The 15,401-nt window shown below is 46.8% G+C and overlaps 1 protein-coding gene across 6 annotated transcripts in view; it reads right to left on the bottom strand.

Moving 5' to 3' along the window:
- Positions 1–15,401, bottom strand: part of RNF220 (ring finger protein 220) — a 1,024,387-nt gene that overhangs the window by 487,108 nt on the left and 521,878 nt on the right. Inside the window, exons 1-2 of one of the 6 annotated variants that reach the window (XM_078671734.1) lie at positions 9,313–9,364; positions 9,151–9,219 (exon numbers count right to left, since the gene is read on the bottom strand). The exons of 4 other annotated variants lie outside the window; for them this stretch is intronic. The gene's annotated coding sequence lies outside the window, so the exon portion shown is untranslated. Of the gene's footprint in view, positions 1–9,150; positions 9,220–9,312; positions 9,365–15,401 lie in introns of those variants that run through there. One more of the 6 variants, XM_078671733.1, reaches the window with a different exon arrangement.

The following is a 15,401-nucleotide window of genomic DNA, read 5'->3' as shown; positions in this document are numbered from 1 at the left end:
AACAGAATGGCGAAAGTAAGAACACCCCCACACGAACCAACAATGGTTCTGGAACTCAGCACCAGGACGTGCGAAAGCGCATGACGCAAATGCGCAGCAGTGCGGACAGCACTAGCCCAAAGCAGCAAGTCACAAGAGAAGACATGAAGAGCGCACCCAGATGCGCACCAAAGCAACTCAACTGCGATGAACAGGAAATGGTTGCGCAGACAACCCGCAGCATTGAAGATACATCACGGAAGCAACCGGACCACTCAGCTTGGTCACAAAGCACGTAGTCGACCAGCCAGATGGTCGCACCAAGAAGCCTACCTGCCGGACCTCGGCGGAAGGGACCAGCACGAGGTCCAAGCAGCTCAGCACTACAAATCCTACCTGCCAGACCTCGGCAGAAGGGACCAGCACAAGGTCCAAGAAGCTCAGCACCACAAATCCTACCTGCCAGACCTCGGCAGAAGGGACCAGCACGAGGTCCAAGAAGCTCAGCACCACAAATCCTACCTGCCAGACCTCGGCAGAAGGGACCAGCACGAGGTCCAAGAAGCTCAGCACTACAAATCCTACCTGCCAGACCTCGGCAGAAGGGACCAGCACGACGTCCAAGAAGTTCAGACAATGCACGGTCCGACGACCTAGACCCACGAACTTCAACCACACAAATTAACGAAAGTAACAGGAAGAAGATGTGAAGTTCGCGACGCTCACCCTGGGAAGTGTGTAACAAGAAGACAGTGTCCTAGGACCAGGACAAGACCAGGAAGACACGTGCAGAGTGCGCGCGCTGCATGGGGAAGCCTGGCCAGAAAAGATGAAGAAAAGGGGAACAGGGTACGCTGCGAAAAAGAGGAGAAGAGAAGAAGAAAGATCGGAGCGGCACACCGCCACCGAAGAAAGGAAGAAAAGAGTAATCAGAGTGGCACGACTGTCAAGCTAAGAAGAATGAAGAAAGAACAGAGTGGCCACCGCCACTAAGAAAAGTAGAAAGGTGACAGGCACTGGAACACCGGAGTGCAATGGAGAACAAGCACATGGCGAACGCAGAAGGGAGCAAGATAGACTGTTGAAGACATCTACCTCTGGGGTTGGCGGAAGATCGAATGGCGAGAGTGCTCACACATCCAGCTGATGAACTGACCACTCCACACCGACCCGTGGCAACCCATGAAGAGGCCTCAAGGAACTCTGGTGGCAGCAAGTCCCACACGGGAGACAGATCTACAGAAGCACGTCTGCAGGACCCAAGAGGATGAAAGCCTCGAGAGCAATGAAGAGAGTCGACAACTCAACCTTCAGGTGGAACTAGGGCACGACGGTGAGGCTCGTGGAGCGCCCTGCTCACGGCCCGAAGGCTATGGTAGAGCAACGCGACCTAAAACACCAGTCCAGTGGAAACCTGGCAAAGAGGTCCTCCCGGACATCTTGTGGCAGAAGAAAACCGGCGAGAGGGGCATCCGAGTGAGAGGGATGTTCACACCTACTCTATTCACCTGCTAAGAAACACACTGAGGCCTGCCTGGAAACAACACGCAACCAGCTTGGAGAAAAGAAGCCGGAAGGCAAACAACAACCACGTCATCCATCTCTCTTGAACCATTCGTCACCAAGAGAGCAAAGCAAAAGGCAGGGCTGAGAACAGCCGACAGAGAAAGAATGAACCCGCCGAACAACTAAGAACCGTGCCACCAAGAACTGCTAATTCAAAACGCAAGAACTATACTGCCTGCGGCTTGCAAGCAGCCAAAGACACTCATTTTGAAAGCACAAGTCCAATGTTATTTTTCTGTGTTTTCTTTCCCCCACAGGTTTTTGGACTTTTTCTGTTTGGGTTAATTTTTAACCAATTTGGGGAGGGATGTAATGCCCAGCACAAGTCAGCATTCTAGTGCTGAGCCTGTAACTACACTGAACACCCACCCACCACTGATGTCACAGGTCATGTGACACAGTACCAATAAAAGAGGCTGAGCGCACGTGCTCTGGGCCAGTTGCACCGAGCAAGCAGTGTGTCCTGCGTCCCAGTCATTTTCCAGCATGAGGGCCTTAGGCCCGACCCTACAGAGTGCACTTGCATGGGTGTCTGGACGCACGGGTATCGGGGTACCTAGAGGTTAAGGGCAGGCAGACGCATTTGGACAGAGCCAGTTAGGACTGGAGACCCGGGCAACAGCGACTGTCCGGAAGCACTGAGCATGGACCCATGCTGGAGGCACAGGAGGCAGCATCAGTCTGCAGACATGTTTGAGACACGGGAATCAGCCCCATCTGGGCTGGGGAGATACAATGCCGCAGCGACATGTCTAGCCTGGATGGAGGCATGAGAACACATGGTCAGTCTTGAGACACGGGGACACAGGGTCAGTATTGAGGTGGGTGACACAGGGTCAGTCTTGAGCCACAAGGACATAGGGTCAGTCTGGAAGCATGGGGACACAGCGCCAGTTTTGGGACACAGGGTCCGTCTTGAGGCACGGGGACACAGGGTCAGTCTTGAGTCACGGTACATAGGGTCAATCGAGGCACAAGGACACAGGGGTTGTCTTGAGGCACGAGGACACAGGGTCAGTCTTGAAACAAGGGGACACAGGATCAGTATTGAGGTGGGTGACACAGGGTCAGTCTTGAGCCACAAGGGCATAGGGTCAGTCTAGAAGCATGGGGACACAGCGTCAGTTTTGAGACACAGGGTCAGTTTTGAGGCATGGTACATAGGGTCAATCGAGGCACAAGGACACAGGGGTTGTCTTGAGGCACGAGGACACAGGGTCAGTATTGAGGTGCGGTACACAGGGTCAGTCTTGAGGCCTGGTACATAGGGTCAATCGAGGCACAAGGACACAGGGGTTGTCTTGAGGCACGAGGACACAGGGTCAGTCGTGAGGCGCGGTACACAGGGTCAGTTTTGAGGCATGGTACATAGGGTCAATCGAGGCACAAGGACACAGGGGTTGTCTTGAGGCACTAAGACACAGGGCCAGTCTTGAGGCGCGGTACACAGGGTCAGTTTTGAGGCATGGTACATAGGGTCAATCGAGGCACAAGGACACAGGGGTTGTCTTGAGGCACGAGGAAACAGGGTCAGTCTTGAGGCGCAGTACACAGGGTCAGTCTTGAGGCATGGTACATAGGGTCAATCGAGGCACAAGGACACAGGGGTTGTCTTGAGGCACGAGGACACAGGGTCAGTCTTGAGGCGCGGTACACAGGGTCAGTCTTGAGGCCTGGTACATAGGGTCAATCGAGGCACAAGGACACAGGGGTTGTCTTGAGGCACGAGGACACAGGGTCAGTCTTGAGGTGCGGTACACAGGGTCAGTCTTGAAGCATGGTACAAAGGGTCAATCGAGGCACAAGGACACAGTGGTTGTCTTGAGCCACGAGGATACAGGGTCAGTCTTGAGGCGCGGTACACAGGGTCAGTATTGAGGCATGGGGACACAGGGTTAGTCTTGAGGCACAAGGACACAGGGTCCGTCTTGAGGCACGGGATACAGGGTTAGTCGTGAGGCACGGTACACAGGGTCAATCTTGAGGCACGAGTCCAAAGGGTCCGAATTGACGCACGTGACCCGCAGTCAGTCTTGATGCATGGAACACAGGGTCAGTCTTGAGGCATGGGGATACACGGTCAATCTTGAGGCAGGGTACATAGGGTCAATCGAGGCACGAGGACACAGGGTCCGTCTTGAGGCGCGGTACACAGGGTCAGTATTGAGGCATGGGACACACTGTCATTCTTGAGGCACGGGGACACATGGTCCGTCTTGAGGCACGGGATACAGGGTTAGTCTTGAGGCATGGGGACACAGGGTCAATCTTGAGGCAGGGTACACAGGGTCAGTCTTGAGGCAATGGGACAAAAGGTAAGTCTCAAGGCACGGTACACAGGGTCAGGGTTGAGGCATGAGGACATAGTTTCCGTCTTGAGACACAGGGTCAGTCTTGAGGCACAGGGACGTAGGGTTAGTCTCGAGGCACGGAGCACACAAGGACAGCCTTGAAGTGCGGTACACAAGGTCAGTCTTGAGGCACAAGGATACAGGGTCAGTCTTGAGGCATGGGCACACAGGGTCAGTCTTGAGGATGAGTACACATGGTCAGTCTTGAGGGACAGGGTTACTGGGTCAATATTGAGGCAATGCACATGGTGAGTCTTGAGGCAAGGGGACACAGTGAATCTTGAGACACAAGAGTACAGGGTGAGTCTTGAGTCACAGGAACACAGGGTGAGCCTTGAGGCACAAGGACACAGGGTGAGTCTTGAGTCACGGGGACACAGAGTCAACCTTTTAAAAAAATAGTAGTTTTTATTGGCATTTTTAACCTTAACATAGACATTGTATATATTGCAAATCATAATGCAAATCAAGAGTATTATACAAAAGTACAATAGTAAAAAAACTCACTGCCAACAGTTGGACATACATAAAGGAATGTGCTTGGAAGCAGGTGATGACAATCAGTGTTAAAAATACTATGTACAGGATTGCTTTCAACTGCAATTAACAACAAGCATTGGGAAAGACAATAGGTCTCGCCTATGCAAGAGATATTGGCTTTGCCAAAGTGTTTTAGCCATGTTGTACACCAGTGTATTTGCTGTTTAGCATGGCTAAAAGTTAGTGGTGTAAAGGAGAGTGGCGTGGAGTGTCATAGAGTGGAATGGCAAAGAGAGGAGTAGAGTGCCGTAGAGTGGAATGGCGAAAAGTGAAGTAGAGTGTTGTAGAGTGGAATGGCAGAGAGTGTTGTTTATTGGAGTGGGATAGTGTGGAATCGAGTAGAGTAACAAACACTGGAGTGGCATAGAGTAGAGTGGACTGGTGTAGAGTGCATTGGCGTAGAGTGTTGCAGAGTATAGTGGCATTGAGTGCAGTGGCATTGAATTCAGTGGCAAACAATGCAGCGCCATAGAATGCAGTGGCGTAGATTATAGTGGAGTGGCGCAGAGTGCAGTGGCGTAGAGTGGAGAAGAATGGACCGGCATAGAGTTGAGTGATGTAGAGGGCACTGGCGCAGAGTAGAGTTGAGTGGCACAGAGTGCAGAGTACAGTAGAGCGGGATAGAGTGCAATGGGGTAGAATGGTGCAGAGTAAAGTAGCATAGAGTGGTGCAGAATAGAGTTTAGGGCAGTAGAGTACAGTGGCATAGAATGCAGTGGCGTGGAGTAGCATAGAGTGGTGTAGTGTAGAGTAGAGTGGCATAGAGTTCAGTGGTGGAAAGTGCTGTGTTGCAGAGTAGAATGTCAGACTGCAGTGGTTCAGAATGTAGCAAAGAGCAGTGGGATAGAGTACAGTGATGAGAGTAGAGTGCTGCGGCATAGAGTGCAGTGGTTAAGAGTACAGTGTCATAGACTGGAGTGGTGCAGAGTGGTGTAGAGTGGCATAGAGTGCAGTGGCACAGAATAGATTGTTTCAAAGTAGAGTGAAGTGGAGTAGATTGGAGTGGTGCAGCGTAGAGTGTGGTTGCATAGGGTGGCATAGAGTGTAATGGCATAGAGTAAAGTGGTGTGGAGTGCAGTGGCATAGAGTGCAATGGTGCAGAGTAGAATAGAGTGGTGTACAGTGGATTGGCGTAGAGTGCAGGGGCATACAATTGAGTGTTACAGAGTAAAGTGCATTGGCGTAGAGTGTATTGGCATAGAGTGAAGTGGCGTAGAGTGAAGTGTTGCGGAGTGGCATAGAGTACAGTGACGTAGAGTGAAATTGTGCACAGTAGATTGGTGTGGCCTAGACTGGAGTGGTGTGGAGTGCAGTGGCGAAGAGTATAGTGGTGAAGAGAGCGTTGGCATAGAGTTGGGTGCTACAGGGTAGAGTAGAGAGGTGTAGAGTGCAGTGTCATAGAGTGGAGTGGTACAGAGTGCAGTGATGTGGAGTGGTGCAGAGTAGAGTGCAGGGGTGAGGAGTACTGCAGAGTAGAGTGGAGTGGCATAGAGTGGAGCATGCATGGCTATTACAGACATCACATTTTCAATTGAAATTACCATCACATTTGCACAGACATACAGTTTTACTAATAAGAAATATAAAGTGCACAGACAAAAATATGTGGAAATTGCATCACATAGAGTAATGATTTTTTTAATGATAATAAAGTATTTGTTTCCAACACACTTCAGAAATAACAAAAGATTTGTTTCATTTGTGCTCATAATTCTGAAATACATACACAGTTCATTTAAATGTTGTTGTGCGCTAAAAAAAACCTCTTTCCTACCCCTAGTGTGGTGCAAGATTGTCACATAAATCCTCTCACTTTGAAGTCAGAGACAAAAAAGTAAAAAAGCACCCTTGGAAGACAGCTCCTGACAGATGATCACCAGCCTGTTTACAGAAATGGAAGACTCGGAAGGATACTGTAAATAAGGTTTGGGCAAGGGAAGGTACAAACTCAAGCTCAACAGCCTAAAGAAAATAAAGCCAGCAAATGGAATGCAAGAAAACCAACAAACCAAAAGCCAGTGGCAAGCAACGGGCAGAATGCAATCCTTGGTCAACTTTCTGAATGTCCCCAAGATGTCTTTAGAAACCCAGACAGCTGTCTGGGATGCTGCGACCTAAAAAAGATCCTACACTCACTCAATGTGGCAGAGGTAGTGGCACGATGACTGCAGCCAACACGGGTGCAACCAAGGTTTTATATATAGACCTTGTACAATGGGTTGGTCATTGCCTCAAATGGATGGATGTGTTGTAATGGGGGGAGCCTACAGAAAGCATTAAGCGGTTTGGTATGAGATTTGCAATCCTTCGCCGAGCTTCTCCAGGAGTGCATCAGAGGTATTGGAGATGGGCTATTTGCAGATACCTCGTATTTCCTCCCTATGCAGTGCTGCACTCTCCGCTTGTGTCCAGGCCACCATGGAAAGTGCCAATACATAAAAGGTAGGGGTGTTGCCACTTTAGACTTAGGGGTGATCTGAAGCTTCGCCAAAATGAGGGCCAAGTCTATAAAACATGCCATTGCTCTATTTTTCTTGTTTAAGCATATGAGACACTGCAAACACACTTCCCAAGTATATACTATGGTGAGGTCCATGCATCGTGTCAGATGTGTGGTGGCACCCCACTAATATTCAATCCATGATGGGCAGGACCAAAGCATGTGTAGGAGATCCACGTCTGGAGTAAGACAAAGGGCTCCAGACATGCAGCATCAGTGTGGTTTAAATATCGATTAATTTTATGGGGAGTTAAATAGGCTCTGTGTAATATATAAAATTGTATTAATTTAGACAGGGCATTGCGAGACACCAGGGTAGTGTTAGCTAGGATCGTCTACCGTCTTTTGTCTGTACAATTGCATTTCAAATCTGTATCCCAGTGCTGACTTAATGCAGTTAGGGAGGTAGCCATGTGAGTGCGTAGGGAGCAGGCTATCCATCAAGTCAGGTGATGTCCTAGGTGAACAACGTTTCAGCATTCCGTCCATCATCTCCTTGTGTTTACAGGGTAGAGTAACCAGGTATCTGGGATTTTCAGGGACAGTCCCAGTTTTCCACCAGCAGTCCTAGCGGACTTCAGCAAATTTGGCTGACATCATGGTTTTAAGAGAGTTTCAACTGAAAACAGTGTGAGGCACGTTTTTATATGTTCCAAAGCAGGACTAATTAGCAGCTGTTATTAGAAAGCAGTTTAATTAAACGTTGTATTATTAAAAAAATTGCAGTTTATTTATTTTGTTTGTGTCTTTTCTGTTTTGAAGAGCGCTGTAATTCTGCGCCGCTTTGTTGATGTCAAATGGTAGACCTTTCTCTATTTTTGCTAAATGTCCCGTTTTTTTGTTTTCAAAATCTGGTCATCCTAACACATGGTTAGTCGTGAAGGCACGGGACATAGGGTCAGACTTGAGACACGGGACACAGGATCAGTCTTGAGACATGGGGACACAGGGTCAGACTTCAGGCATGAAACACCTCATAGTCTGGAGACATGGGATATGGCTTGTCTGGAGGCATGCATTACAGCTCAGTTTTGACTTGAGGTATGGGAAAAGGCCAAGTCTAAGGGCATGGGATGGGATACAACCCAGTCTGAGGGCCTGGAATATTGTCTCAATCTGGACATACGGAGCATTTCTCAACTTCAAGACCTGGAAGATGTGCTCAGTCTGAAGACTTGGGAGTCACCCCATTCTGGAGGAGGGCCGGTGTGGAAGAACCCAGGATGGATCTGCAGTTCATTGAACACTTTGTGCTTTTCAGGTAGCACTTTAAACTGCCGTGAGTTTGGTTTATGGAATAGATGCAGAGATGTTTTAGGCATGGGCAAAGTGGGCTCTGTGGGTGTAAGTTCTAGAGCCGCAGCCTGGAACTAGAGGCTTTAGGAGAGGGAGGGCCCTCTCATAAAGCCAGTTCTGTTCTGCCCTGATGACCTTGAATAATTCTTAAAGAGATTGATTTAAATACCGATTTCCTTAATTTATTTTTAATGTGGGTGATATGTGAGCCTCTGTTATAGACATTTTGTAGAGGAACGTTGTGCTTATGTTTCATGCAACATCCATAAAGAAAGTTTCTTTTAGATCAAAACAGGACCACACACAGGAGAAATGGGAGGATGACTCAGAGATGATTTGCAGTAATATTAGTGAGCTGCTGCTGTGTTACAATGTTGAAACACGTCACTCCCCTGAATATTAGATGTAAACATATTTTGAGTTTGGACGAGTGTCCCTGTGAACTGTCGTTGACTTGGCCACAGAGGGCATGAAAGAGCTGAACATGGGTCATGAATTCAAAGCTGTTCCTAACAGAGGTTCCAAAATACGTTTTGCCCCAGGGCCCCAGAAATCCTTAGAATGTCCCTGAATAGATTCACTTCTGCACACCAACCACTTCACACACAGATTAGGGCGGATCCCAGTGGCTCACCCAGTGTCACGTCAGAGCATGGACTCCACAGTGAACACAAAGCATTTCATAAAAAACACACACGTGAATACTGCCCATTGTGCTATTATCATACACGTTCATGCTATGACACAGCTGTGAAGCTCTGCAGATGTGGGCCGGGCCGAGGCCAGCCATGGCACGTCCAAAGGATCCCGCACCCACCGCCCAGACCCAAAATATTTTTCTACATTTCTTTTTTTACTTACATAAAAAGAATCCATTCCCAGCCCAAAAATAAAACAAAAAGCCCAGACACACAATACCTAATGAGCGAGCCAAGTGGATGTGAACTTCTGCAGCCAGCTCCCTCGCTCGGCAAAGCCACCGGCCGGCTGAAATAACAAGACGCAGAGATCAGTGACAAGTCGCCCTTTGTTGACTTACATCTTTCTCTTTCTGTTATTTTATTTCGCTTCGGACAATACCCCGGCGGCGGTACCCCGCGGTGCCAGTCCGGCCAGCGGCCGCAGCTGCAGCCTTGTTTACAGCGGCGGCTGAGCCCCGGGCGCGGGGTGTGCTCTGAGGCAGGGTGGGGCGCTTCCTCCCCCTCCCACTGCGGCCACGGGGGCCGTGTCTCTCTAGGAGCGCTTTTCCTTCGTGGCTCTAACGTGTCCTGCCTTGGTTTACTGCATCCTTACACGTCACAGGGTTGTAATGCCGGTGGCTCAAAGCTACAGCTGGTTAAAGTCGGGGTGTCCAACACCCGTCTAGCAGGGCATCTATGCCAGGCTCTCGGGGTAACTAGGAAGTACATGATTTCCCTTCACGTTCTTTGTATTTAAGTGTGCACATTCTTAACTCCGGGAATCGGTTCAAATGGAAACTCGTGCCCAAGCAGTTGAAGAGATTTTCCCAAGAACACAAAATGTAGTCAAATGGGGAAGTCAAGTCTGAAGCCATGACGTTAACATGTCACACACCTGTTCAGCCACCCTGGTTTGATGACCATGTTTCGCTATGTCTTGAGCTGGCTAGCAGGGCTAAGAATGCTGCCTATGCCTCTGAACATCTGGCAGAGATGGGGTAGTGTGTGGAACATCAGGTACTTGCCTTACATGAAGTCAAATGTTACTTTATTCGATTTAACAGCAAATCATAAAGGGAAACAATTCAATAAAACCACCAAAACAGTACATCACATTTCATGAAGAAGAGAGAAACACCCCCACTAAGAAACACAATAAATAAAAACAGACATTACGATTGGCAAAAAGTTAAAGGTACAATAGAGCAGGCCTCATTTGCTTAAAATTCATTGCAGAAGGAGGGGACATTATATATCTATGGTGTAAATAAGCAAATATAGGGCAGATAAAAACAATATGTAAAGTGTCTTATATCAGTCAGCTTAGTTTCAGGCCTGCGCTGAATACAGCAAACAGCAGCAGGAGTGGATTATGAACATAGCTTTGGACTCGACAATAACAACACACATTACAGTACACAGTCGCACATGGTGAGATCACACTTAGTCTACTGCAAAGGGGGGTCTAAGCGTTAATCCTTCCATACATTCACAGCGCTCAAGACAAGTGTGACACCATAAGCCAGTTCGGGTTTTTACAAGCTCTCTCCATAGGCCCAGAACTACAACGAGAAGCATTGGTAAAGCCAGTAGGTCTGCCTTGCATTTTGAGTCCTGACTAGAGCATTATCAAAAGAACGCTGCAGTGGAAAAAAACTCAAAACAAAAAGTGGTTATGTTTCTGCATACAATACACCCATGGGAAAAATAATTGATGTGTAATGATTACGAGTATTTTTGTGATGTACATTTGTCCCTCATGCATTACACTGCAAGGATTTCATAGGAGATAGATTGATACAACAAACAGCCAATAGCGTGGTATGAGACAAAGCCAACTCTATGTATATTTTAAAGAGATGTTAACAATAGGCTACGCAGACAGCTTCACTGTGAAGCCAGATCTAAAAAACGTGGCAGTACAAGTCCTAGAATATAAAGCTGATGTTGAGTAAAAATCCAGAGCAGGATGAAGGAGTTACGCCTAGCGTAGCGCTGGTGATTGTGTGCTTTCAACAGCCAAAATACACATTTTGATGTTTAAATATTTGGCCGCATTTTACGAATGGTGCTCCAGGGCACATAACTCTGTACTCTACCAACCCAACTCTTGTTGTAACCCGTCTTACATGCAAACCGCTGTAATGCTTAGTTGGTCATTTGCACAGCATTTTGCCGCTCTAAGGTGTCCTCAAAGAGCTGGGGAGGCGGAGTGACAAGACGGATGGAGAAGACGGGCCAGAACACAAGATGGAGGCGACGAGGCAGAGGTCATTAGGAAGGAGCCTGGCAGACACACTTACTGGCGCCCTGGTGGTGTACAGCTGTCTTGAATGAAGCACTTTGTGGTCCTCACCTCTTCAGAGCCTTAGAAAGTGAGGAAGAGCTGTAGCCAAGAGTGAGGTCAGGGGTGAGAAAGTAGGTAAAGGGAGGCACAACTTAGCAGCAAGCTTTCAGCTGGGCAGGAACACTCCTCACTTTCATACAAATCATGACTGCTTAGCAGTGGGAGGCTGAGGTGTTGGATTCTTTATCAGAATGAACGGCATGAATGGCCATGTGGTCCGCATCTACTGTAAACCTCCGTCTGAGACGTTGCTTAATTAATAATGTTTAATAGTGTTGTATGGCCAATGCAATCCAAATCCATCAAACTGCCAGGAAATAGAAGATCATAGTCCTTTATGAGTAATAATGACCAAAACATCTTGTCCCTTCACAGAAAGCAACAACGAGCCACTCTTAATCCTGTCATATAACCTGCCAACAGTGTCTCCTTGTACACCCGTTCTATTAACAACAGCCAATAGAGCCTAGTCCAATCATCTGACAGCAACAGTCAATAAACCCCACCCCCCTTATTCAAACCAGAAAAGTCCAGAGAACCTCCATAGTTCCTTCATAGCAACAGTTAATCCCACCCAAACCTGTGCCCATGGCAGGACCAAATACAATATACCCTCCCATAGCAACAGAATATCTGTTCCCAGCCAAAGTAACAACTGGCAACAGAAAGCTGCCCACTATGAATGACAGCATACCTAACACTGCAAATGTAAACCAGCCCCCTCTCTCCGCCCCAAGATGGCTGCCCCCAGGCAAACTATCATCCCAGAACACATGACAGTAAAGCCCTCCTCTCAACAGCAACCAATGATCCTTTGAAATCTCATCAAAGCGCAGAAGGACCCCCAGACTTCTCACCGCCTGAGGAGGAGGCGCTGGTCAGGAGAAGCCATGCCCCCGATTACTTTGTCTTCTGAATTGAGGAACATCCGTAACTGCTCCTCAGATAGCTCAATTAGTAAAGTGAATATATTATATAAAGTCGAAGAGATTAAACTATCATAGTCAGACCATAATTCCATGAAGAAGTCAGGGGAGCAGATCCCTCTTATTAACTCTATAACAAATGTGATGAAAATGTTCAAACAGAATGTTAATGCAACCTTACGTGCGATTTTCCCAGGCGATTTTCTGCTGAAATATTTCTTTATTAATAGTAATTGAGGATATAAATTATGAATGAAGCGATTTTCTCCTTTCACCAGAAGAGACGTGCTAATGGCAATAATTCTTCATAATAATTTTTGGGAGAGTGGAAGGCGGGTGCCGGGGAGAGAGGTGGCGAGGGGTGACTTTAAGAAAAAAGGGGACAAAAACATTAAGATGTTGTGGTATTACCAATCGAATAACTCCAGTATCAGAGGGGTGGGGAGTTTCCTTTTGTGCCACTTGATACCAAGTATTATAAGATATACTTCTTTGTGGACTTTAAGATTCATTGTATGCAGTGCTTTAAATGGGGGCGGGGGGAGGAAGTGCAGGTACTCATTTAAATGTGGCGAGTGGGTGGGACTTGGGCAGGGCTTAGGGGAAGACATGCTTCTTGACTTATATACTACTTGCAGCACATACCAAAACACATTAAACATGTATTTCAATAAGCAAATAAGGTGTGTTTACTCATTACACAACGAAAGCCAAAAGTGGTGATATTTTCACAATTTCTTGTTTTGTAATATTTGCAACATCACTCCTGTTAATTACTGTTGCTTGGCACAGTACCACATATTCTCGAGGGGGACAGAAAAAAACAAGCAGAGGTGAATACACAAGCATTCCACACATTTCCTGTAATATACCTTCAAAGAGTGTGTCTATTCTCTCCCCCTGTCTCTCATATTTCTCTCACACAAGAACAATCACAGGCAAGCACACAGGCAAGGAGACAAACAATAACAGACACTTACACAAAAGAATCAGGTAGGCTTAAAGCCATTTGAACCTGGTTACCTCCCACGGCTTTCTGAATAGCGCGGTCACCGGGCTGCGGCGATTTCTGTGTTTGCAACACAGCATGATGGTGAACACCCAGACTGTATGCAGATGAGCCCAAGCTGAATACTTCAGCAGGGGCTCGGCTGAGGTCTACAGAACTGCCTTGGCTGTCAGAGACAGGCTGCCGGCACCAGGGCTTCATGAGTACCGGTACTCTCCTCGGCAGTGGAGAAGTGCCAGTAGTTAGAGTGATACAACTTAGAAGTGCTGGTACTCAGTACCAGTGAGTACTGGCCCATTTAAAGCACTGATTGTATGATTCTTTCATACACAGAGAGGGAACGCTGGCTTTGATTGTTTTTTTGGTTTTTTGTTTGTTTTTTGCAGAGTTTTATATAGCGCGAACTAGACCCGAAAATGAGTCAGGTATCAGAGCGCTTTACATAGCACCAGGTACGTTACATGAGGACACGCATTCATTTTTTAGGCACGGGGAGATTAACAGCCTGATTCATCATTCTCCCGTTTTGCGAGCCCCTAATAGCGATTCATAAGGAATCGCTATTAAGAACTTGCAAAACGGGATTCATATAGAAATTGCATAAAGAAATGCGATTCCTACACATTCCTTATTTGCGATTAGCAAATTGCTAATCGCAAATAAGGAATAACTCCCCATACATTCCTATGGGCCTAAAGGCTCATAGGAATGAATGGGGAGTTATTCCTTATTTGCGAATAGCAATTTACTAATCGCAAATAAGATAGCGATTTCAAGGGTGCCAGGGGTGTCCAAAGGACACCCTGTAGCACCCCTGAAATGTAATCTACATTGGTGTTGCGCACACACATGTGCGCAACATGCAACTTAGAAAATTGCATTTAAATGCATTTTTCTAAGTTTTCGCTATTTACCACGAGGTTTGACCTCGCGGTAAATAGCGGCCCAAAATAGCGATATCGGTATTTTAAAATGGTTCATGAATTGCATTTAAGGATTCTCAAATAGAGATTCCTTAAATATGCGAATTCTTTAATAGCGAATTTTGCATTTGGGATGATGAATCCCAAATGCTAAAATTGCACTCGCAAAGGGCCAGATTCTCAGGATCTAGCCCTTTGCGAGCGCAATTTAGCTTGATGAATCAGGCTGTAAGTGATTTGCCCAGAATCACAGGAGGTTTTTTGGCGTCGTTACCGAGACTCAAACCCAGATCCCCAAGTCCGAGGTCGGTTTTGGCAGCACACGTAGATTCTAATTGAGCACTCATCTTACTTGTCTTCTATACTAACTTGAGCATATTTGGGCTTTGTTCGGGGACTCGGTTTCCGTAATCGTAATCGGGTCAATGATTTAAGGTCTTCGGCACCTATTACCGTCTATTGTTTGGTTTTATACTAACTTGAACGTTTCTGCATATTTTCTGTGGACTTGGTTTCCATGAATAAAGACGGATTTGTGATAAATAACTACCATAGGACAATATAACATTTCCGGCATAGATTGCTTTTAATTAGTTTCCGGTAGAACGAACGTAAGATTCAGAACTACAAACACATGTAGCCACAGTGACCGAGGACTTTGATTGGTCACAGCAGGATTTCCGGTATGAAAGATACTTGCAGACCTGATAGGGAACTATTTTAGCTTGTTAAATAGGAGTCTGCGCACAGCAGTCAAAATGATTGGTAGGACTTTGGCGGACTAGATAGGGGACACTATTCTGTCCCGCCTTTAAGCTGGATTTTGATTGGAGGATAGTTTGTTTAAATACTTTTGTACGAAGATTACTTGATCGACTAACACCTATTAGCCCTGATGATGTCCCCTTAGGGACGAAACGCATAGGCTGTCTTTTGACTTTTACAACAAGAATTACTAATATGATTGGAATGAACTGCTTAATTACCATTAAATGAACGTTTTTGTTGGAAACCGAAAATTTTTCTTTGAATAAATATAAATGGACTTCAACTTGGACTGTTGATTGTGACTTCGTTCAAATTGGGTGCTCCTTTCGTGAATTCTTCATTAGTAGATGTGAATTGCATGGTTTCTCCCCAGAACACTCCCGAGATCCTTTGTAACGGGTCAGATTGAGGATTCCTAAGAAAATAGAGGATGCATCTGAAGGTAGGGAGTTCATCCTTTCTCATTTCCAGGCCCACAGTTCTCTAGAAGGGCCACTCCCCAGGTAACAGGTGATT

The sequence above is a fragment of the Lissotriton helveticus genome, chromosome 1_2 (assembly GCF_964261635.1).
Source record: "Lissotriton helveticus chromosome 1_2, aLisHel1.1, whole genome shotgun sequence".
In the NCBI taxonomy this organism is placed as follows: Eukaryota; Metazoa; Chordata; class Amphibia; order Caudata; family Salamandridae; genus Lissotriton; species Lissotriton helveticus.
This window is presented reverse-complemented; position numbering and strand designations above follow the sequence as displayed.